Below are 23,510 nucleotides of genomic sequence, written 5' to 3'. Positions count from 1 at the left end.
CTCCAGGCCTGTCTGCATCTATCCCTATCTAATAATTCTCCTTTGAGTTGGAAATGAATATTAGCATCTTGCATTTTGATAGAATTTTAAACGTGGAAATATTGGTTGCATGGTTGTGTTACATGGTAGTGTATTTTCAGGCTCACTAATGTTAAGGAGGTTATAGTTGAGAATGGTATATGGAGGGCCAAACCCTTGTATAATGGTAAGTTCATCCTCACCAACGAGCTAACAACAATAGACCAGTCATTCAAAGATGTGGTTAGTTGATGAAAATATTTAGAGAAATATCAAGGCAAACTCCCTCTTCCTGAGACAATCCAACAACCCTATCCCCACAATCCACCACTCTCATCAACTACAAGCTTGGGGTTGATCATTGATTCCCCAATAGGTTTTGAATGTATGTATATGTCATCTCACCATACATACTTTGCATATGTCTCCTTAAGACTAGAAGGCTCATCTAGCTTCATGCTGTACTATACAAGTGCCATAGGATCAACAAGCAACCTGTGAAGACCACCAAGTCACACACCTCTAGTGAAAGTCCTTGGACAAGCTAGACTACAATCACTAATAACGCAATTGTACAATGATGGTCTGCCAAAAAAGAAATTTAAAGCAGAATTTTTATCAAGCTGGAAACAAACAAAATATCATTCAACTCAATAACATCACTTGATGGCATGTCAAAATAAATGGAGCCTTATCCTTTTTTAGGATAAGTAGCATTGTCACCCAACTCCACACATATGTCCTTCTTTCTCCTAAATCTTTTTGATTCCTCATCCATCTCTACTACAATATTAGTTCTTGTTTGGCCTTCTACTCCTCCTTTGGACACTAATTAGCTTAATGTTCCAACTAGTGACACCTAAACATTTCACCTTACTCAAGTATTTCTTTCCTGGACTTGAGTCTTTCTTCTTACCCTTGTTGTTCCCTTTCTTTGTTCTTCGAATGAAGGCTGCTTCTTCTACTTCCTTTTGATGTGCTAATCAGGGCTCCAATGTGATCTCTTCTTCCACAAGGTTATCTTAAAGCTTTGCAAAATTTGGTGAGTTCACAAGCATAAACACCTTGGGAAAAAGGGACCCTAAGATGAAGCAAATCCATTGAAAGTAATGGATACCAACTCTTTATCCTTCATCTTCGTCCCTATGGTAGTGAATTGAACTCTTAGCTTTGTGACGTTGATAAAGTAGCTCATGTTGGAAATTCTGAGAGGGGGCTGAATTGGTATTTCCTTTTAATTACACACAATTGGTTAGTTTATTAGTTTAAAACATTCAAAGCATTAGATTAGAACAGAAAGCAACATCACAATAAAGATAGTACACCAAATATGTTGTCCAAACCAAGTGCTGTGTTATGTATGATGTCCATGTTGAAGAATGTAACTAGCTTCAGTCTTCATAATTGTTGATGTACTCACTTCAATATGTATCCTACGTAACAAACAAAAGAGCAAAAGAAAAAGTTACTATTTTAAAGCATGGGTTTCATGCTCATTATTGATGGTCGTCTAGGTAAAAACATGTTCTTCATGCTTCTAGGGTTTGTTAGGTCTTAGGAGTTATTGTCATGAGTCAAAGGAGTCAACATCATGTTTATGAGACCCTTCTGGGAAAAATGTAATTGGAAAAAGAATTATTTTTGAGTCTAGAAATTCCTGGAAACTCCAAAAGTACAAGTCGGCCCTGACAACTACAAGTTGGCCTTACGAAGGGAATTCGACGCCTTGAGAATGCTATATAAAGGAGTCGTTCGACCTCATTTGGGACTCACTCACCAAGAAGTTTGATCTCACAAGAAGAAGTTTGATCTGTAGCTAGGAGAAGCAAAAAAAGAAGGGAGAAGGCCTAGAAGGCAAGAGGAATCCAAGGAGGAGGCAAAATCTTTGTTTTTGGGTTCTATCTCTCACATGTGCAAAATCTAGGGTTTCTGCAGCTTCTTGGAAGGATTGAAATTATAGGGTCGAAGTTGCAGTCTTGAAGCTGGCAGTTCAAAATTGCAGTTTGACGCTGGTTGGTGTAGGATCAAGGAAGGACTTGCTAGAATGGTTGCCTTGGTACTTAGAGAAGGACTTGGTCTAGGGTTTGGGTCTTTGTTTGAAGAAAATTCTATAAGAAGAGGAGTTTTTTCGAGTTTTCCCCTTGGAGGGGTTTTTCCCTAGTGGAGAGCCTAATTTCTATGTCCTCTGTTGCTACCGTTTTTGTTCTTGATGTTTGTTTGATGAAAAGATCTAAATAAAGAACACAAACAAGACTAGGTTCACAAGCAAATATTAAGGTTAAGGAAAATTGGAATCAATAACTGTCACTTTGCATTTTCTAGCAGCGCATACAACATTTACTAGATAAGTCTGGAAGGAAGCACAAGACTCCCCAAGTTTGAAGATATGCAGACTAAGTCTGCAAGAGTCTTTAGTCTCCTTTGCAATTAATCAATCTACCCACAGCTACCACAATCATCAGCGACCAGTGCTACACACACTTGCTGCTGTTGCTAACACTGTCCACTTCAACTACCACTACCGTTGTTGCAATATAACTGTTCACTGCTACTATTGTTCTCCATTACTGCTATCCTCTGTCACTATTATCCTCTGCCACTATTGCCACTCAATAATGCATTGCCATTCCTGTCACTTCTGCTTCAACTACTACCGTTGCTTCTTGTTGAAAAATGTAACTAGGTTCAGTCTTCATAATTGTATTTGAGTCATAATAAAATGTACTTATGAAAAAAAATGAAAATAAATTTTGTTATTATTATTAAGACTTATTAAAGCATGGGTTTCATGCTTGGGTCGTCATGTTTTAGGTCAAAGTCCCCATTGAGGACTTCTAGGATTTATTCTAAGTCAATAGAGTCATTGCACATTTAAAGAGACCCTTCTTGGGCTTTTAAATCATGTAAAAATAATTATTTTTGAGTCAAAAATGAATTATGTCACCTCCACACCAAGTCGGCCTCAAGAAAGGTAATTCAACCTCCCCAAAAGCCTATATATTGAAGCAGTTCGGTAGATTTGGAGGACAATTACTCACACAAGTTTGATCTCCTAGAAGAAGCCGTGGAAAAGGGCAAAGTTGTAGTGGAAGAAGGAGAATTGAAGGATCAAAGGTTTTGGGTTATCTCTCTCTCTCAAATGTGTGATTTTCTGGACTATGGCATCAAGGTCGAAGTTCTATTACGACATCAAGGTCAAAGTACGACATCAAGGTCAAAGTGATACTTCAAGGTTGAAGCTGTTGCATTAAGATCGAAGTTGCTAGGTTGAAGTTACTACTGCATTGAAGTGCTGTTGTTGCTGCTATGGTTGCATCTAGGTCGAAGGCAATACTGGAAAGTGATCATCTGCTGAAAAAGGAAAGGGATGACTTGGTGTGGAGGAAGTCTGTGTCTATGTCAAGAGTCTTGGATTATCTCAGGAAAACTTTTGAAGGAAGAGTTGTTGACTGGGTTTTCCTCAAGATTGGGATTTTGTCATGACTATTCACCTACATTTGGTGTCCTTGATCTTAATGCTATTGTTTTGGTAATTGCTTGATGAACTAAGATAAAAGAAGAACATAATAAAGTTAATAAGAACACAAGAATCTCACAAGTAATTATCGAGTATAAGAACATCTTTCTGCCTTTCCAATTTTCTAACATGGTCTCGGAGCTAAGGTGAAGAAGAAAGAAAAAGGTAGGTTGAAGATCTATTGAAAGAAGACTAAGGAATCTCAAGAAGTTGAGCAAGGGATCATATAAGGAGACCTTACAAGGAAAGAAGTTTATTACCTTCAAGGACAATGTCTAACTTCATAAAGGGAGAGATCAAATTAGAAGGAGCAACAAATTACAGGTCATGGAAAAAGAGGATAGATCTAATGTTCAAAAATAATTAATTTTTGGATCTAGTCAAAGGAAAAGTAAAGAAGCCTACAGATGAATCAAGTGAAGCAAAGAAAGCAAAGTTTAAAGAAACAAAGATTTTGGCCATGAGCCTAAGGAGTCAGAATATCTTTAGTAATCAACAAGGAGAGTGAAGAAGAGAAAATCTTGAATCACTGTTTTGCTCATCACAAGAAGAAAGGAACTTTTAAGAAGTCCAAGGGGCCAATGCTATAGTTATCATAAGATGGGTCACTATCAAAGGAATTGTCTTGAGAATCCAGGGAATAAAAGGAGGAACAGGGATCAAGCAAACTTTGCCGAAAAAGTTTCACCAAAGAAGAACGAGATGGAAGGATCCGAAGTCAAAGACCTATTTGTTAGGGACTCTATCCCTTACGTATCCCTCAAGTTTGAATTAAGAGGGAGCCCCAATCGCTTTCCAAAGATGAGTATCTTACTCGTATTATATTTTATATTTGGTTTACCTTACTTATCGAAGTTTGTTTATATTAAATACTAATGACATTTATATTTTCCTTGTTTAGGAAAAACTTACTGAATACTCAAGGATTATGAAAGAAGACCTCACAAGACTCTACAGTTGTCACGGGATGGGTCACTATGAAAGGAATTGTCGTGAGAATCCAGGGAATAAAAGGAGGAACATGGATCAAGCAAACTTTGCCGAAAAAGTTTCACCAAAGAAGAACAAGATGGAAGGATCCGAAGTCAAAGACCTATTTGTTAGGGACTCTATCCCTTACGTATCCCTCAAGTTTGAATTAAGAGGGAGCCCTCATCGCTTTCCAAAGATAAGTATCTTACTCCTTGTATTATATTTTATATTTTGTGTTAAACACACATGGGCAGCAATAGAATATGAAGGATAAAACACGAGAATGCAATTTTTATTAACAACTGATATACATTTATAGTACATAGTTTGACCGTTGGGTTCCACATCCCAAGGTCTCTTGGACTTCCTTTTGTCTATTCGGCTTCCACACTAACCCATTGAGGATTAGGTGTCCAACATTCCCCCCCTTAATCCTAAGGGTTATGTATGAGTCCAAGAAGAGAGTTGTAATACAAAATGTGCGAAAATGCATGGCAGCACTAGGCTGAATGTGCTCTTTGAAATGTTGGTATAAAGGGCGGTGGTTTAAGGATGACCACCAACACTGGAACGCTTAGTGCAGTTCCCGAAACTCTTCCAAAATTGGCAAGAAGCTAAAGTCTTCTGCCAGAGGAAGTGCTCTTATTGTTTTGAAGAGGGAAACCTTCAACCATGAAAGGGAGGTCTCACCTCGCATAAAAGGGAGAACTTCAACCTGAAAAGGGAAGTCTCAACCTGTGATGGTTTAAGGATGACCGACAACTCTGGAATGCTTAATGCAATTCCTGGAACTCTTCCAAATCTGGCAAGAAGCGGTGTCTTCTGCTAGAGGAGTGTCCCCAATTCTATTCCTGGACTTCTTCGAAACTGGCAAGAAGTTGAAGTCTTTTGCTAGAGGAAGTGTCCCAGATTACCAACTGAAGGCATGCTCAGGGGCATCTTTGTCTCTGGCTACAACTCTGAAATTGGTGTGGCAGGTTGTGGTTCAGGCTCGCTTGATGTGGCTTTGAAGCTTGTAGATGACCATCATTTCCCCCCCTGTCAGATACAAGGTGAGATGATGGAGAAAACTCAACTGCAAGACTGTTCAATTCTCTGGAACAAGTTCTGACATGTGATTGGAATATCTTCTTGGCTATTGATGCCCATTGCCAAGAAGCGATCCATCTAAGATGAATCTTTTTTCTTGTAGGATGTTTGTTTCTGAAGCATCTGTGTGAAGAATGGGTGGTTTTATGACAGTGCTTACATGGATGAAGATCAAAATAGTGATCTTTCAAATGGCCAACTTAGTCACAGTGTTGGCATTTCACAATCTGTTGTTGTTGTTGCTGCTGTGGAAGAGGGGCATAATCTGGAACAACTAGAGGTGAACTGTCATGAAGAACAGGTGGAGATGAATCATCCTCAAGAAATCCAGCAGCTTGAAATTGAATTGGCTTTGAATAGTCTGGAATATGAAAGGACAAGTCCTTGTCATATCCAAGACCAGTTCTGTGCTTGTTGTGGACAAGCTCTTCCCAAGGTCTGATGATGGGCTTGGGAAGTGCAAGCTGAACCTCTGCATCTGCATGTAACCTTGCTGCTTTATCTGAATGAACTGTAACATTATTGACTTGCTGTTGATGGGTTGCTGTCTCAATGTTCTGAATAGAAACATGTTCATAATGACTCCTCTTTTTTAGTTCTTCTTGTTGTAGCTGAGATTCGAGCTGCAAAAAATCAATCTGTTCTTGTGCATTTTGCAAACAGGTTTGAATATTTCTGACAATGACTTTATCAATCCTGATTGTGTTGTTGACAGTAGAATGTATTAAATTGTTTAGTAGTTTCAACACTCCATCAACCATTTTCCAACAATTTATATTATTGAATGCAATCCCAAAATCAAATAAAGGGTGCTCCACAAAGCAAGACTTCAACGTACTAGCTTCAACGCTTCTCATCATATATGAAGGACTGATATTATACTAGCATATAGGTTGGATCGGCGTACAATAACCAATAGCTCATCTCATCATAGATAACCAAAACACACAACATCACCATCATCTCCCATGGAATCCATATATCACTCCTTCAACATATAATAGTCTTGACCACTGAAATTACTCCAGTATTTTATAAAATGGAAAATGATTTTTTTCTTTTTCTTTTACAGAGCTATTGCATGCAGTCACCAGCGCAAACTTAATTTTGAACAGAGCAAAAAATAAAGGCAGTCACTCACTCACAGGTTTATTTACACAACACCACACTATTTCTTTTCACCGGTCATCTCAAAAACGAGCCCAAGTTGCTTGGCAGTAAGATTGACTTTGTAAACAAATTAACTTTAAATCTTCAACAGCAAATGGATGGCACTGACTCACGGTACTTTTATAGATTGTGGCTATAAATAACAGGAATCACTGGCTTCTTTACTCACGGTGTTGGCTCTGCGATAATTATTCTCCTTATTTTGTGATGGCTCTGGCAATCTCCAGAATTCACGGTGCCCTCAGATCGCGTAAACAACACTAGAAGCTCACCGCACCAGTGCTCACGTTCACACCTCCCACGTGTTTTTCTCCTTTTCTCTTCTGCTCCTGCAACAAATCGAACTTTGCTCTTCTCTCCTCTGGTGCAAGCAGCGGTTCTCTGTCAATCTAAACACACATGGAGAAATCTAGCTCGTTCGCTGAAGCAGTGTGGACACTGTAGGACGTTTGTGGCTTGCTTTGTTGGAACTTGGAATGTCAGGGAGATAAGACACAATTTTGGCCCTTAAACAATTAATCTTATCCCTTGCTATATCAACGTTCAACGCAGTTCACTGTAGCAGAGTTGATTCACACATGGATATTCAATGCAGAGTCGTTCGGTCTTCCACTAGTGATCAATATTCCAACAACATCCACAGTCTCCAAGAAAGGAAAACCAACATTGTCATAAAATTTTACCGAACAACACTTTCATACCATTTGACTCCTCGATCAAACTACACAAATATACCACCTTTTTTTTTTAATTTTACTACAGATTATACACAAGGGGCAGTGCACCAGCACACCAGGGAGTAATTCTACGAATCAATTCTTTCTTTTCTTTTAACACTCAGCTATTAATAAAATGAGTTCTAATTCAAATGCGAAGTCCACGCTGATATTTTCAATATATTCAAAAGTGCTCCACAGTTGTTCTAAAGAATGGTACCTGAAATTCAGAAAAATGAAAAAGTGCTAGAGCTTTGCACTGAATCCCGAAACAAAACTTGAAAATGCATTATACCCACATTGCAAAGTAGACCCTGTTTAGAAAGATTATCTTCCACTGAATTCTTTGACCCGCAAATGTGCGAAAAATGTATTTTAGGAAATCCAGCTTGAAGAACTTTAATCCGACGCATCCAGTTACTTAAAAGAGGAGGGTAAATTTTGGATTTCTTGTTAATCCAATCAATTGATGCTTTAGAGTCGCCATAAACATGGAATCTATCGATCCCAATTCTGCTACCAGACTTTAATGTGATAACAGGGATATCATAACGTGCAGTGAACAGAAGCAGCCTGATCTCTATTTTGGTGCACGAATGATTCAGTCAATGGCTGGCCTTCCATACCTTTTCTGCCCAATCAATCCTTTGATACGTCTCTCATTCCATCCACAGCCGGCCCGCTGCTGTACGCTATTGAAGTTGCCCGCTACTACAACCCTGGAATGGACATTGATAAGATAATTGAATCCTTTCTTTCGAAGCTTGGCTTCATTAAGGGCTTACAATTCAGCACTGACCTTTCATACTTCTATTTTCTCTATCGTGTACACCTACAAGAAATAGCAGAGCGAGAGAGCGGTATCTGGTATGCGCCTCACGCGTGGCTCAATCTCTTCGTGCCTAAGAGCAAAATGGTAGAATTTGATTCCAAGATCTTCAAAAAGATACTCATAAAAGGAGTGGATGGATTAATGCTCGTGTATCCTGTCAACAGAACCTTGTGGGATCCTCGCATGTCCGTTGTTACTCCCGACGAGGATATCTTCTATGCGGTATCGCTCCTCCGTTTCAACAAACCTTATCCAGAGGGGCCTCCTCTCTCGGTTGTCCTCGATCAGAATAACGTCGTTCTTGAGGCTTGCAGAGCAAATGGTATTGTGAGGAATCGCATGCAACTTGAGCATAGGGAGAGTAACGCTTATTTATGCAATAATAGCAAACTTGAAAAATAAAAAGAATTAGTGTATGATAGTGTTGAGCTTGCCAGCACTCACATATAAATTTGATGCAATATCACTAATCAATACTTCAACTGACGCACACACAGTTTGATGCATTTCAATGTTCCAGCCACAACAATGGCACCAAGCACAGTCCCAACGAACAACTACCATTATCATTAACACGGAATTTAATTATTCAAACTGACAGACAGGCCTGGGGCTTGGGGGCAGTGTAATACCAGACTTCCGTTGTCAAACCTCACACTGCACCGAAACGCTGGCAGCTCTGTAGGAACGCAGGCAATGGAATGCTGACAGCACTGTAGGAGCAGGTATTCGATGGGAATACCAAGCGTTACCCATATTATCACGCAGAGAGCAGATTATTAAGACTGAGCAGATTCAGAATGGCAGAGAGATAATTTGTTGAAACCGCTTGGTGCATGTAAGTAGCAGACCTGATAGATAGGGGTGGCAGCTAATGGCAGACAACGGTTATGGCAGAGAGCGTAGGAAAGAATATGGCGCAGAATGAGGAATAAAACGCTCAATAAGGTGGCAATTCTGATCAACTCTGATTAGGAGAAAGGCAGAACTGACATGTATATAGAGACCACAAAACAAGTGGCTCAAATTTGAGCAGGACCAACAATTGCCTGCTCTGATACCATGTTAAACACACATGGGCAGCAATAGAATATGAAGGATAAAACATGCCATTTTTATTAACAATTGATATACATTTATAGTACATAGTTTGACCGTTGGGTTCTACATCCCAAGGTCTCTTGGACTTCCTTTTGTCTATTCGGCTTCCACACTAACCCATTGAGGATTAGGTGTCCAACATTTTGTATACCTTACTTATCGAAGTTTGTTTATATTAAATACTAATGACATTTATATTTTCCTTGTTTAGGAAAAACTTACTGAATACTCAAGGATTATGAAAGGTGGCCTCACAAGACAAACCATTATGATTACAATGTTTGTTAAGAAACAAAGGTATGCCTTAGACCCAACGTTGAATGAAGCAGGGACGCGGAAGCGTCATTTCCCAAAAATCTAGGAATCGAAGCGTCTACTATATATATATATATTTATATTTTTTTGCATTTATATTAAAAAAGCATCCAAAATACCAAATTAGTTGTAGAAGGCATGAAAACATGCATATTTTTACATAAATCAAGATAGATATGGCATCCATTGTACATCAATGATTAATTATTCCAGCATCAACCATCTAGAATCTAGATTCCTCTTCTCTTGTCTAGCCTTTGCCTCTACTTCAATTCTATAGGGATATTAGTCAACATTGCCTAAGTTTGATCAAATAGTTTAATCCAAGCCTTATAATATGGTAGAGAAAGCTTAACATGCCTGATCAATGATGTTGACTTGAGTGAAGGGTACATAATTGCTAAGGCTATGACAAAGGAGTTCAATAATCAACAACACCAACACTGGGGTACATATAGGGCTTGGTGCTCTTGATTAAATGCCAATCACATGCACTCATACATGATATAATCCAATGAAACGCTACAATCCCATTGATCTTGAAAACTATTAAGTCTGCTGAATTTTTAGTGGGATATGAAATTCTATTTTCTCCATATGAAGTCTGATGAGGTTGGAACCACTCTCAAACATCCTAAAGCATTTCATGGTAATGTTAAAATTTATGTAAGAGGATGGAAATGAAAGATAAAGGAGGATGTCACTTTTACTTTAATAATTTAACATTACCATTAGGGAGCATCTAGGAAGTGTCCAGGGAGCATCAAGGGGCACCTTGGGAGTATTCAAAAAGTGTAGTTCCTCACATAGCAGTTCAAAATTTCAAAAAAACAAAAAACAAAAAAAGCCACGCGGAACCATGTGAACTGTCCACCTCCTCTCGGATACACGCCCGAACCTCCATGTTGATTTCTAGTAGCATCAGATGTGCTCTAAGTCTCAAATTTTGCAGGGAGGCTTAGGCACGTGTATTTTAAAGAACCCAGAAATCGTTTTGGGAAATTCCACCCAGAAACAGCTGTATTAAAATAATTAATTATTTTTAATGGGACCCTAAATCTAAACTTAGGAAAATAAAATAATTAAAGGGTATTAATATAAAATGTGGGTGTAACTTCTAGAAGAAGACGAGGAACAAGCATAAATGATCTTAGCCATTGATTGCTTCTAATTTGGGCTGTTGAATGTCAACGAGGAGATTATTTAAGGAGGCTTGAGGGTCATGTGGAAAGAAGACACACAGAGAGTTCAAAAGTTCAATTTTCTGAAGCAGAGCAGAGGAGCTGCCGAGAGAATTTCGATAGTGAGCCGTTGCAGTGAGGGGCATGGATAGTTGGGTTGGAGTATCTTCTCCAAGACGCAGGATATGCAACAAAGAGGCAGAGAGACACAAGGAGGAGGCGTTGTAGACCCAGGAGGGGTTGATGTTGGACCAGAAGGGCCCAGACAGAGCTTGACGCTGAGCCAGGAGGGCTCACGTAGAAGTTGTGCAGTTTTCAGCGCAAAAGTCTGAGTTTGCTAAGGGAACTAACATTTATGAGTTGGGAGGGTTGGAAATTGCTCCAGAGGGCAAACGTTTCCCAGTTGAGCTGACGCAGGGCTTGTTGTCGCACAAAGTGTCTAGGAGATTTTAAGGATGAAAAACTTGATGAATTTAAAGCAAGTCTCGGTCAATTAAGATAGATTAAAATAAGACACGATTGCAAGATATAAATGACTATAGACTAGTGCCTTTAATATTTGAATTAACCATAGACTAAATAAAACAAGTTATCTAGAGAAAACTTATAAATGTGGCAAAACGACAATCATGAACAATTAATTGAAAAATGCCCAAAACTTTAGCATACAGGATAATCTAGCAAAATAATCTTTCTCCAACAGTCAATATAATTTAAAACATTTATCACACCTTGACCATAGAAAAATCATGAAAATTTAAAATTTTGCACTTAATCACCAAAGACACCAAGGAACTTTAAATTAGCATTTCAATTATTCCGTAGGAAACTGCTTTTATACGAGAAATGAAGAAGTAAAATAAGTAAAAGGGTTAATAAATTAAAATTTTAATGGGCCATAGGCCACATTAAAATATTTAATTATGAAAGCGCAAATCCCTTTTTAGTTTATTTTATTCTCAATCCCAAAGCCACTAAAAAAGATTTAAAATTTTCTTTTAGATTTTAGAATTTTTAATTTTTTAATGTTTTTTAATTTTTTAGATTTTTGAATTTTTTTATGATTTTCTAGTTTAGAATTTTTCATATTTTTTGAATATAAAAAAAATCAAAATCAAAATAAAAAATAAAAATTAAAAAGTGAAATAAAATAAAATCAAAATTTTAAAAATAAAAGTCGAAACAAAAAATCAAAATTTAAAAAAATGAATCTAACTTAAGTCAAAGAATGAAAAAAAAAGAAGTCGAGTGTATTAAAATCTAAACTAACCCTAATCGTGAACTCTAAAAGAAAAATATAAGTAAATGGATTCCAAAAAAAAGAAAATCGAAAGTGTTTTGCATTGTTTTGTTTTTGCAGGATGACGACAGAGAACACATGGACAGGAGCTCGACGAAGGGTGCTGCGGATCGATGGAGGAGCTGGATACAGTGGACGTCGGAGAAGGAGCTCATGTGGAGAGCAGCGAGAGGAGATGAGGGCAAGGGAAGGACGCGAGATCTGAGCAATGGGAGAGATGCTGCACGCAGAGGGAGAGGGGCGACGGTGAGCTGTTCGAAATGGACGTGGGTAGCAGGCAGAGTTTGAGGAACGAAGCAGCGAGAAATACGCAGATGTGAGCGAGGGCTGCAGACAAGTTAGGACGAGGAAATCACATAGATAGGGAGCCGTAGAGAAGGAAGAGTGAGAAAGGGTTTGAGGAGAGATAGAGGTTTAAAAAACGTAGGTAGACAAGGGTAAAAAGAAACCTAAAATTTTCCAGACAAAAAAAAACCAAAATGTAGACAAATAAAAAAAATTTCGAAATTTTCTAGAGGGGAAAAATGTAGCAAACGGTAAGGAAATGGTAGCCCAATAAAACCCTTAAAAAATTTCCCAGGAATCTTTAATTAATTTGATATATCTGCTTCAGATTTATTAGTGAAACCTTTGTAAAATTATTTCTAGATTTAAAAAATTTAGAACCTTTGGACCGCAAAAAAGCTGGAAAATATCATTGCAAAAAATGATTTGGAGGCCAGATCTTATCCTCCAGGGCCTAGATCTGGCTTTAAATCAAACATTACCTTCAGATCTGCAACTTGTACCTGAAAACAAAAACACCCAGAACCCAGATATACAAAAATAAATAAAACCCAAGTCAGAAAACCCAAAATTTTTACAAATCTATGCACAGGAATGGCAGATCTATCAGATCTGAGGAGTGTGAGTCCAACTCCGCTCCCAGATTTGATAATCTAAGGCTCTCAAAAGCTAGATTTATCAATTTCGCACATAAAATTTAAATTTTTAAATTTTAAAGGAGGTGCTTAGTTTGAAACCCTTCATGCATCACCAATAAAAATCTTATGATAAACTCGGGATTAAATTTAACTGGGCTCTTCAGAAAACACGGATCGGGAGTTGGCTAGTCCAACTGAAAACTTCCCCGAATGCCCGATGATCTAAAAATCAAGATTTCCTGCAAAACTCAATTCAACCATCAAAATAGAGCGAGAAAATAATAATAAAATTCAGATAAATAGAGATATGTGCTATTACTTGTAAAATTTAAATTATCACTTAAACCCCAACGACTGAGCAAGATACTTGTACTCAAATCACTCTTCAGAAGCTATCATCATTGGATAAACAAAAATTTACGCATGAAAATGACACATCTTATAGTCTTTCCATGAAGAGTAACACTGGTGAAAATTAACCCCAAAGTCTTTCTTTATTATTCAAAAAAAGATTACACAAGAGCTTTTCGCTTAGCACATAACTCAAAGATCGGATGGATCAATTGACAAATGACTTCCTATTTAAAGATAACTCCTCCAACGGCTAGTTCGAGTGATCCTCGTCAAAGCAATCTCAACTGTTGATGAGGATTAAAATTTCTTTTAATCTCATCCATTGAAATATTAAATTCTTGAGGAAATTCGAATTTTTCAATTAAATGCATTTTAATTAACTCAAAAATAAAAATTGAGTTAATTTCTTCAAAATTTTGACTTTGACTTAACCTCTAGGGTCCAAAGGCTTAAAATTTAGCAAAATAATTAATTTACATTAGTCCTGGGACCTTTTAAAATTTGATTTTTAAGGACCCACGAATTTTTCCTTTGGAGAATTTAAATTTACATAGGACCTAGAATTAATTAAATTTCTGGCTTAGGATTTTAATTAATTTTTGGCCAAAAAATTTAACTAATCAACCTATGAGGGGATAATTTATTTTTCCAACCCTCAAGACACTTTACATCATAATTTTCATATTTTTTACATCACAAGGGGGAAAACCCATCTATAATAGACCCTCACACACTACCCATTTCTGCAACACACATATAATCCAACAAACCAAACAATTTGTAATAAAATAACCTAACCAAATAGTTAGGATTATTCCCAAATCACTTTCACATAGACTCGATCTAGAACACTAGAACTCGCCTAAGATCTCAGTGACAAAATACATTCCGGCTTTGGGGTGAGATTGAAGGAAAACTTTGCTGACCATTCAAGAATGGATCGGTGAGACAAAAAACCTCCCAGAATGTAGATTGTCACCAGAAAAGTAGGTTTTCTTAGGCCATTACATACATGACACATTTCTGTTGAGATTATTTACATCATATATATGCAGAATGGGTTTACATTATAACATGATGATCAGGCTGATGATGATAGCTAGATGGCACAGACACATCGATCACACATCGATCAGACACTATCCCTTTTGCGAAAAAAGGGTGTGTGCTGCTATGGGTCGTTGACACGTAGTGGTCAACATCTGGCTCTACTTGGGGACACGTTGCTGCACCAGAGGAATGTGAGAATCTAGAATTTGCATCCACGCAACACACAAGATAACATAAGTAGCGTCCATCCAAAAATCATCATATAACATTAAGCACATGAAAGATATAAGCTCTTCATTTATTAACTATCCTAATAACATGAAAAACATGAATCTGACATAACTACAAAATGAAATGTTGAAATGAAAGGGTGTAGGGTTAGGAATACAATACAAAGGATGCCCAGTGGCATCAGATGTCCTCTCTGAAGTACAATTTGAGCATTTGGCCATTCACGGGTAAATCCAGTGGTTTACCTTCCAATGTGCTCAAATGGAATGAGTTGGGTCCAACAATGCTTCGAATGATGTATGGTCCCAGCCACAAATTGTCAAATTTGTTATGTTTTCTTGGTTTTTCATTCTTTTGATCCCACAACAAGACCATATCTCCAACCTGCAACTAGGACGAGTTTTTTTGTTAAAGATTTTCGTGATGTTAGATTGATTCTTATACATATTATCAAAAGCCTTCTTACGAGTTTCATCCAACTCCACAAGCTGATCAATTCTATTCTGGAAAACAATTTTGTTGTTAGTAAAGTGCTGAAGGAGTTGGTAAGCTGGCAATTTAAGGTGTACTGACAAAGTTGCATCCAAGCCATAGACTAATTCAAAGGGACTTTTACCAGTAGCTTTATTTCTTGTTATCCTATCTGCCCACAAAGCATACTTGATTTTACTGTCCCAAGATCGCTTGTTATCTCCCACTATTTTCTTGATAATGGTTATAAGATTTTTATTACTCGATTCAGCTAGGCCATTACCCTGAGGATAATAGTTAGATGAATGAGATAACACAATGTTGTACTTAAAACAGAATGATGAAAGTTCCATAGAACTGAAAGCCTTAGCATTGTCAGTAGTGATCTTGGCAGGGACACCAAATCTAGTAATTATTTGATTTTCAAGAAAGTCCATAATAACCTTTTCAGTGGCATTCTTAGCTGGAATGGCTTCTACCCATTTTGTAAAATAATCAGTAGCGGTCAAAATCCATGAGTAGCCATTGCTAGAATTTTCATGGAATTTCCCTATGAAATCCATACCCCAATGTTGAAAAGGAGCCTCAACAACCACAGGTTGAAGGGGCAGGGCAGCTAGCTTCTGTTTCCCAAATTTGTGCACATCAGTGAAAATTGAAGGCCAGTAATATTCAACTCTAAGGATTTTGTGGGCGGTAGTTCTAGTAGCATAATGCCCTCCACAAAATCCAAAGTGAAACTCGGAAATCAACTTTTTAGACTCAACTTCATCAACACATCTAAGTATAATGCCCTCTGGATTTCGCCACCCAAGGCCATCCTTCATGAGGCAATACTTAGAAGCCTTTAATCTAAGAACCCTTCTTTTATGAGCAACTAAATGGCTAGGACATGTAAGATTCAATAGGTAATATATAATATCCTTGTACCATTCATGCTCTCCTAACCTTTGCAGCTCAGGTGAAGATGAATTGTTAAGACAAATCAAACCAAGAGCTTTCTCGTTATTTTCAGTTAACATCTCAGCTAAACCTTGACCCTTGACCAACTTGGTGGGTTTAATTTCCAAATCATATTCTTGAATTTTTGTTACCCACCTAGCACGGGTTCCTAAGAAATCAGTTTGAGTTAATATATCTTTGACAGCAGAATGTGGGACATAAGCTATGACTTTGGAATATCCCACATATGTCCTGAAATGCTTAAGAGATTTAACTAAGGCATAAGCTTGCTTTTCCATGGTAGTGTAATTGAACTCAGAATTCTGAAGCGCTCTACTCATGAAAGCAATAGGCTGTTCTTGCCCATCCTTATTTTTCTGAAGTAAGACACCAGCAATGGTATCCTCAGAAGCAAAAGAGAAAATCATGAAATCCTTGGAATAATTAGATTGATTAAAACAAGAGCTTTGGCTATAGCATTCTTTATTTCTTGAAAAGCCTTTCTACTGTCTTCTTTCCACAGAAAATTTGCGTCTTTTTTCAAAAGACTTTGAATAGGCTTTGCTAATTCTGCGTAATTCAGAATAAATCTTCTAAGGAAATTTATTTTTCCTAGGAAGGACTAGAGGGATTTTAGATTATGGGGCAGAGGAATCTTTTGAATTGCCTCAACCCTTTCAGGATCAATCTTGATCCCATCCTTTGAAATTATGTGACCAAGTAACTTCCCTTCTGTTACCCCAAAGTAGATTTAACAAGATATAAAGAAATGCCAAATTCCCTAAATTTGTCAAAAACTTGCCTAAGATGACTTATATGATCAATACAATTCTTAGAAAAAATAGTAAGGTCATCTTGATATATTTCAATGAATTTTCCAATTAAACCTTTAAAAGCATAGTCCATGGCCCTTTGGAAAGTAGCCCCAACATTCGTTAAACTGAAAGGCATTCTTATGTATTCAAATGTTCCCCATGGTGTGGTGAAAGTCGTTTTATGTCGATCCTCCTTTTTTACCCAAACTTGATTATATCCGAAAAACAGGGCCAACGAGGGCCAACACAAAGATAACTGGGAACAGTTGGTTCAGCTGTTGGAACAGCCAGAATTGCCGAGTAAAGTGAGGTAATCTCACTATGTTTTTCTGCCAGTGTATTTTCTCTGTAACTAGATTGCCAAAAGGGCATCCAGAGTTGTATTCAGAAACTACTGCTTAATAATATAAAACCCTCAGAGCTGCTGCATTGGTTTTCTCGCATTGGGTTGTTCTGGAGACATTTGTCCAAAAAATACTGTGTCACTTGTGTGGATTTTTCTCTATTGTTTTGTTCTTGTTTTGGGCAAATTAATTAGTCAAGTGAAGGTTGCAGTTGTATAAGCTTCAAAATTTGCTATAGGAAACAATAGATAATTTGTTCAGTAATTAACAGATAGGAGAAGTTTAATCAGTTGTTGCAGTAGTTGATTTGGGTGGGATTCTCGAATTTTCACACTCCACAGATCCGCACCCTATCCTTTATGGATCCGCAGATCGGGCAACAAGAACCACAGATCAGGTCCCCACGGATCCAAATTTCCAAGAATCGCCAAAAAAAGGCAGAACCGCGGATCCGCAGAAGGATCGGTGTGCGATCCATATGGGATGCAGTTCTGCCTCTAGATCCTTGGGGGGGGGGGACGACTCTTGCAACAATTCTTAGACCCATAAGCTTTGTTCTCTTCATGATAAAGATGTATTCATTCTTTTTGGTAATCTATTCTACATTACTAACATTGTTGTGTCTGGGACTCTTGAATCGTAAAGATTCTTGAATTGGGTGATTCATCATTAAGATAAATCTACCCTCCTCACATCTTTGATTATCCTTGTGGAACCCTAAAGAGGTTCTGTGTAAAACCGTAACTTAAGGGTATGTCGATGATAATGTGTGAAACCTTAAGACTACTTAGGGTTATTGATGAAGTCTAAAGAAAATGTTTGATGCTTTGATGATGTCATGTTTGGGGTTTTGGTATGGTTATGAAAATTCTAACTTGTTAGGGTTGAAAGGTGATATTTGAAATCCAAAACCTTTGAAGTTTTGGTAATTTAGGGTTTGATATGTTATGTATTGAAACCTTATATCTTTAGGGTTTATAAGCAAGACCCTTATGACCTAGGAATGAATCCCTAGGTATATGTTTGTTCGTCTAATCAAGTTTGTTATATGTTTGACTTTAATGTGTTTGTGTCATTGGGTTTGCCTGACATATGTTGTTATGATATGCTTATGCATGATGATGAAATCCTAGATATGCATATGTGCTGACCTAATTATTGATAGTCATAAGTCCTAGGGTTTGGAACTAAGCCCTAGTCGAAGTTTGATATTCTAGGATGATATTGTTTGTGAATTCTAGGGTTTTGTAGCTAAACCTTAGTAGATGTTAAATTCTCTAGTATATGATTTGACAAATCTGGGATTTATGAAAGGTTGATAAAAACCTGAAATTGTATCTTGATCAGTTTAATTGTTGAGAACTAGTAAATGAAAGTCTAGGGTTTACATCAAACCTTAGTAGAAGCTAGTCATGTTGTTGATTGAGTTGTGATTTGTTTTGATTGTTGAATCTCATGTATGAAATCTAGGGTTTGTATGAGATCCTAGTAGGAGGTCTAACATATGAATTCTGAAAGTTGTTAGATGCATTGTTATACTGGTCTCTAGGGTTTGAAATATGTTATAAAAGAGTTTGTTATCTCACTGAAAGAAATATTGAAGCCCTAGATATAATGAGTTTGATATATTGAGTTGTTGATGTGATTTAGGGTTTGTAACAAAATCTGGGCAAGAAATTGAAGTATAGAAGTAAAGTCTCTTGCTGATTATGTTTATAAAGTCTAATGCTTCCATTATTGTATGATTTTGATGAGGTTAACTTCATGCTTCTATAGATTTGGTTGTACTTGCTATCTAAGTTGTGTAGGTACATAATCTTCAAGATGGTGAAGATGTTTGTAAGTAAAGTTGATATGATAAGCATGATGAAGAAAGTTATATGGATGATGATGGTCATGATAACTCTGATGAGAAGGATGGAAGCCATGAAAGATTCTCTGATGTCGTAGAAAAGAAGTTGATCTCCCTAGGTTAAGAGGGAGCTTGGGTATATTCCTTGTATAGGAATGATTAGATCCTCCCTGGTTAAGAGGGAGTGATGGATATGGTTCTCTACTTTGTGTTATTCACTAGACCAGGACTAACAACTATAAGTCTTAGTGAAGGCCATGAGTGAGAGAAGAACACATCAGTCTTGTCTTCATGGAAATAAGTCCCTAGTTAATGTTTGAAAATCCATAGAGGTGGTAGTTGAAACAATTTTCCTTATTATGACATGAACTTGTGATGTTTCCATTATTAGTCTTAGATCTCTTAATCATATTTTCTTATCATCAAGATTAAGGCCAAGCAACAAAAGAAGAGAACACAGGATATAGGCACGCTGCTAGGGAAAAACCCCTATTGAGGGAAAACCCAGTCACAGATTCTTCCTTTAGTAGATTCAAAAGATGAGATGACCATGACCCTTACAATCTAGACTCGAGACTATCTCCATCAAGTCACCCTTCTTCCTTTCACTGTGTTAGCATCATCATTGCAATACCACTTAGATCTTCTTACTGTGATGACATCGAAATATTCTTACTGTAGTGTCATCGAACCTTCCTCACTGTAGTGGCATCGAACCTTCATCACTGTAGTTGCACCGAACTGAGATAACACCTTACTGTGATAGCACCGTGTAGTAGCACCTTACTGTAACAACATCGAGAGTATGCCTGTACCCTATCTGAGTTTCTTACTGCAATAGAAACACCGAAACTTACTTTCAATATATCTGAATCTCTGTGATCACTGTGAAAATTTCTGAATCTAGACACAAAAATCCTACTGCAATTACTAGTTTAGCATCTCCTACTTGTTATTTCATTTAACAAGTTATTTAATTTATAAACAATGATGAAAAACACTACTGCAAACTACATTGACATACAGATCATAAACTGAAACAATAGATGAGACAAACACACAAGGGACACCGTTATTTTTGGACAACACGTAGTCGAAAAAACCCAATGTGGGAAATCCGGTGCAGCAGATGGAGGGTTCGTATTATTAAGCAAGCAAAATCTAAGTACAACAGGTTGCCTCTCACACCGGCTAACCTTATTGAGAAATCATGACAACAAGAAATACATACAAGGGTTTACCTTGTTCTCCAAGTCACAACTGATCCACTGAGTGGCCTGAGTCCCGAAAAACAGTGCGAAATCCTAGCGCAATCACTGCTTGGGCCAGCGTCTTGCCTCTAGGAGATTGCGTCACCCCTTCTTCTGGATCGATTAGCTGGAGGAAGCCTATTGTTTAACCCTCCCAGCTCAGAACTTTGCTTCTCTGCCAAAATCTCAGACTTCTGACGAATACTCTGCACTGCCATTGCAAGAGACCCTCTTGGTCTGCGTCAGCACTACGTGAGCCCCTTCTTGGGCTGCGTAGGCCTCTGCGCTGCCTCTCTGCCACGTACTCTTTGTCTTGGAACTCCTTTCTGATCCAAATCTCTGCTTCTGCCCTCTCACTGCAACTTAGATCATTGGTTCAATTTTCTTAGCAAACCAAGCCCCAGAAAAATCAAACTAACTGATCAACTTGGTGTATCTCCAACTGACCCTCAAGCCTCCTCTTATTGTTTGCTTGTTGATGAATCAACGGCCAGGATTAAGTCCCTAATCAATGGCTAAGATTAAAACAGACTTGATCCTCATCTCTTAGAAGCTTCTCACCCATATTTTTATTAATACTCACTAATATTTTTATTTTCCTAAGTGTAGACTTAGGAACCCCATTAAAAATATTAATTATAATATTATTTTAATAACTCACAGTCTGGGTGGAATTTCTCCAAACGATTTCTGGGTCTTGGAGATCTCATGTATTCTTGCCCCTCCACAAAATTTCGGAGCTAGAGCACATCCGATGCTACCCAAAATCAACAATTGCACCGAGGTCCTCTTTGTCCCTTGGCTGAACTCCTATAGTGACTTCGAAATACATGTCTTTGAAATGCTTATCCAAACTGTTCTGTGGTCACTGAAATTCTCCATAGAGATACCCGAAATTTTCTCTTTGAAATACTGAGCTTTTGGAATGATGTAATGCGAAGAGGTTAGACTTGTAATAATAGTAGTTCGCCCATAAATGAGCCGACATGTGTTCATTAAGCAATGTGTCTTTATTTAGGCCCACTTGAGTTCATTTGATTATAATTCCTTTGAGGCCGACTTGAAGTCTTGGATGAGGAGGATGACTTGTTGAAGAGGATGACTTGATGGAGGAGTCAAACAATAAATGACTTTGACAACAACCTAAAGCCTACAATGGAGGCTTGACCCAAGCATGAAACCTGTGCTTGACTAAGTCAATTCAATTTAATAATAAAATTCTTTTCACTTTCTTTTTGACAAATATATTACATTTTGACTTCAAGTACAATAATGAAGACCGAACCTAGTTACATTTTCCAACACTCCCTCTTAACTAGGGAGGTATTCATATTTACATATAACCAAAGAGGTACATGGAAGATCTCAAATGACATCATTTATGAAGAAGTTTAGGCACTGCAATGCCATGGACTAGATTCTTGACCAGGGCAATCTATCCATTAGTCTCTCAACAATTTAGGCACCGCAATGCCACAGACTAGATTCCTGACCAGGGAAATCTATCTGGGTGGGACTAAGATGGACTCAAGCTTTTAGCCTCTCTAGGTACCTTCAAGCTTACTTGCTAACCATCAAACCAAAAATCCAAGTGTGTGTCAGAGCTTAATGACCAACGCCACCTTTCCAACTTTGGGACCTAGACATCAACACAAAGTACCGGCCAGATGTCATCCCTGGCAATGCTTCACTCTCAAAGCCTCAACACCCCTTGATCTGATACATCAAGGACAACAAACCTCTCCTGATCAAACTGATCGGTAACCAACATGCTATCAAAACCTTTGAGAGATTTACTTGTATAAACACAACCCAATCAATAATATACCTTCACATGTACATAATCAAATACAAACCTTCGGGGTCTTCCAGACAACTTGATGTTTCTTCTCAACTTTTCATAGTAGGATTATCAACCAAATCTTTGACATAAGATTCCTCAATCATACATTTTCCTGTCCTACTTCATATGCAACAAGATATTCTTCAATTGGATCCTGCTTTCCTTCGTTCAGCAACACCTCAAAATGCATTCTCTGATTTCCTTCTCTCTCTCATGGCCTTCACTATAAATTCCGACTGTTAGCCCTGGTCTAGTGCATGACACATGTAGTAGAGAACCATATGTGTCATTCCCTTTTAATCAGAGAGGATCTAATCATTCCTGTACAAAGAATATTCTCAACCATCCTCTTAACCTAGGGAGATTTCATCCAGGCTCCCTCTTAACTTAGGGAGTTCTAGTTCTTCTATACAATATCAGAGAATCTTTCATGGCTTCCATTCTTCTTATTAGAGTCACTCATATATCATGCTTATCACATCATCTTTACTTACAATCATCTTCACCAACTTGAAGATGATGTACCTACACAACTTAGATAGCAAGTACAACCAAAATTATAGAAGCATGAAGTTAGTCATATCAAAATCTTATAACAACGGAAGCATTTAAACTTTACAAACATAATCAACAAGAGACTATACTTCAATACTTCAACTTCTTGCCCAGGTTTAGTTACAAACCCTAAATCACATTCATAAGATATCAAACTCATTATATCTAGGGTTTTAATATTCTTTCAATGACAAGTTCCTTTATATAGAAAACTCTAGAAACAGATCAAATCAATGAATCTAACAACTTTCATAATTCATATGTTAGACTCCCTAGTAAGATTTCATTCATGAGCTTCAACAATCAAAGCCAATCACAACTTAATCAACATCATGACTAGCATCTACTAGTGTTTGATGTAAACCGTAGATTTCCATCTTCAAATTCTCAACAATCACTATATAGATTCATAAATTCCAGACGGTTATACATACCAGAGATTTTAACTTTTAACTACTATTAGGCTTTAGCTGCTAAACCCTAGATTTTCCAAACATCATCCTAGACCATCAAACTTTGACTAGGGCTTGTTTCCAAACCCTAGGACTCATGACCATTAGCACTTAGGTGAACACATATATCTAGGCATATCATAAGCACATCATATGTTAGGCAATATTAAAATGTTAGACATATACTGACTTAGACCAAGGTAGGGTTTCAACCAAT

The 23,510-nt window shown here is 37.6% G+C and overlaps 1 protein-coding gene across 5 annotated transcripts in view; it reads left to right on the top strand.

The window, feature by feature from the left end:
- The window catches only part of LOC149146562 (protein TRANSPARENT TESTA 9-like), a 201,869-nt gene that overhangs the window by 130,890 nt on the left and 47,469 nt on the right, over window positions 1–23,510 (top strand). The gene's annotated exons all lie outside the window — the stretch shown is intronic.

Source organism: Pinus tabuliformis, chromosome X (genome assembly GCF_031772625.1).
Source record: "Pinus tabuliformis cultivar Carrire ecotype Pingquan chromosome X, CPIR1, whole genome shotgun sequence".
In the NCBI taxonomy this organism is placed as follows: domain Eukaryota; kingdom Viridiplantae; phylum Streptophyta; class Pinopsida; order Pinales; family Pinaceae; genus Pinus; species Pinus tabuliformis.
This window is presented reverse-complemented; position numbering and strand designations above follow the sequence as displayed.